The following is a 2,502-nucleotide window of genomic DNA, read 5'->3' as shown; positions in this document are numbered from 1 at the left end:
GAACTCCTTCTTTTGTTGGGTTTGAGCGGTGATAAAATTTTCCATAATTTTCTCAAGGCTCGGCTTTGGTGGCACAGGTTGCATAGGTTGATTTGATCTTTGGGCTTGATAACTAGGTCTCGAAGGTGCATTATTTTAAATAGGGTTATTGTTTTTATAGGAGAAGTTTAGATGATTCCTCCATCCAGGGTTATAGGTATTCGAGTATGGGTTCCCTTGGGTGTAGTTCACTTGCTCAGAGTGGGTTTCATTTAATAGACTGCATTCTGCAGATTGGTGTCCTTTGGTTCCACATATCTCACAATCCGACGAAACTGCGGCTACAGTATTCGGGTTTATGCACATATGCTCGACCTTAAGGGCTAATGCGTCCATTTTAGCTTGCATCATGTCTATAGAGCTCAGTTCATGCACTTCTCCTTGGGCTTCCTTCTTCTCAACTGTCGCTCGTTCGACTCCCCATGATTGATGGTTTTGAGCCATATCTTCAATGAGGGCACTAGCTTCAGGATAAGGTTTGTTCATCAGAGCACCGCCTGCGGCAGCGTCGATGGTCATCTTTGTGTTGTAATGAAGTCCATTATAGAAGGTTTGAATGATTAACCAATTTTCTAAACCATGATGTGGGCATGCTCGTAACAACTCTTTATATCTCTCCCAAGCTTTGAACAACGATTCTCCTTGGTTTTGGGTAAATCTAGTTATATGATTTCAAAGAATGGCGGTCTTACTCGGGGGAAAATATCTAGCAAGGAAAACTCTTCTAAGGTTATCCCAAGTCGTAATGGAATTGGGTGGAAGGGAATCTAACCATGATGGGGCTTTATCTCTGAGGGAAAAAGGGAATAATCTTAAACGTATTGCCTCAGGAGAAGCTCCATTGGTTTTAAAAGTGTCTGCTAATTGAAGAAATATTTTTAAATGTTGGTTTGGGTTCTCAGTAGCGAGACCCGCGAATTGTCTCTGTTGCACTAGTTGTAACAGAGATGGTTTAAGTTCAAAATTATTAGCTAGGATGGTTGGGTTTACTATACTAGAACTAGGTTCTTCATTAGATGGTTGAGCGAAATCCTTAAGAGGTCTTTGGTTTTGATCTTCGGCCATATCTATCTTAATTCTATGAAAGAATAAACGTGCGCGAGCGTAACATTCAGGTTCCGCCAGAGGGTATACTAAGCTTAAACTTCCGGTGCTGCGAGTTCTTCGCATTGACCGGCGGAAAATAGCCTAAGTTTAAACGATATAACAACAGGGAAATGAAATTTGACGAAATTGGTCCCCGGCAACGACGCCAAAAACTTGATGCGGGCTTTCGCAAGTATACGAACGCGTCAGAGTAATATAAAAGATTGTCGAATCCACAGAGACCAAGTGTCAATCTATCGTTATCTATTGTTATGGTGTTTATCAAAGGCGATCAAAATAAGTGTTTTTGGAGTGTGCAATGAAAAGTAAAGTGTTGAATAAAGATTAATTAATAAAGACAGGGTCGAATGTAATTCACGTAATCAATTAATAATCCAAGTACTTGCTAATAGAGTTACTTATGGGCAATGTTTTCTACTTTGAAAAGAACTAATTTAACAGGAACTGTCGCTTTCGCGTATTCAGAACCGAGTTGTACTCCCTAATCAAACCCTCTTATTGTCACTGATAAAAAGGCGCGCATTGCGTTAGAGTAGTAAACCTATTTTTAAGAAATATAGTATCTTGACTAAGTTGAAAAGTATTATAACCTGGATTTCTTAACCAAAAGAGGTTCTTACGAACCAGACTCTAAACTTATAAACGCGTCCGAAAATAGTTTTAAAATCTCTTTTCTTCTTAATGTTAAAATCTCCTAATGAACTAAACAAAGCGCTTTCGCTGTATTTGAAATAGTTAAAAACAATTAAGTTTAAAAAGACGTTGGACGGCTTTCGATCTTACCCAACGGAATTGAAGTGCGGGAAAACTTAAGTTGAAAGTTACAATAGCCCTTAAATACTACTATGAACAATTGTACAAATTATCGGTTCAATTACGATCCTTACATTCTAACCTTATAAATTTAGTTAGACATGGTAAAGTAAAAGTGCATTAAATTAAATAAAAGTAGTGCGAGTGCGGGAAATAAATAAAAGTAGTGCGAGTGCGGGAAATAAATAATTTAAAGCGAGTGCGGGAAAATAAATAAAGTAAAGCGAGTGCGGGAAATAAATAAAGTAAAGCGAGTGCGAGGAAATAAATAAATTTAAAGCGAGTGCGGGAAATAAATAAAGTAAAGCGAGTGCGAGGAAATAAATAAATTTAAAGCGAGTGCGGGAAATAAATAAAGTAAAGCGAGTGCGAGGAAATAAATAAATTTAAAGCGAGTGCGGGAAATAAATAAGATAAAGACAAGTAATAAAAACCTGCTCCAATCGGACAGTTTAATAAATTACAATGCGGAAATGAAAATGGCGGCAGGATTAAATTCCTTCCAAAGTGCTCCAAACTCGATTACAGACTCTATCACAGACT

The 2,502-nt window shown here is 37.8% G+C and overlaps 1 non-coding gene across 1 annotated transcript; it reads left to right on the top strand.

Annotated features, from left to right (window-relative positions):
• Positions 1-613: 613 nt before the first annotated feature.
• LOC127108562 (small nucleolar RNA R71) lies at positions 614-720 on the top strand. The gene has a single exon (XR_007796092.1). It is a non-coding gene; the product is annotated as a small nucleolar RNA R71 (small nucleolar RNA).
• Positions 721-2,502: the final 1,782 nt, after the last annotated feature.

Source organism: Lathyrus oleraceus, chromosome 7 (genome assembly GCF_024323335.1).
Source record: "Lathyrus oleraceus cultivar Zhongwan6 chromosome 7, CAAS_Psat_ZW6_1.0, whole genome shotgun sequence".
Lineage (NCBI taxonomy): Eukaryota > Viridiplantae > Streptophyta > Magnoliopsida > Fabales > Fabaceae > Lathyrus > Lathyrus oleraceus.
This window is presented reverse-complemented; position numbering and strand designations above follow the sequence as displayed.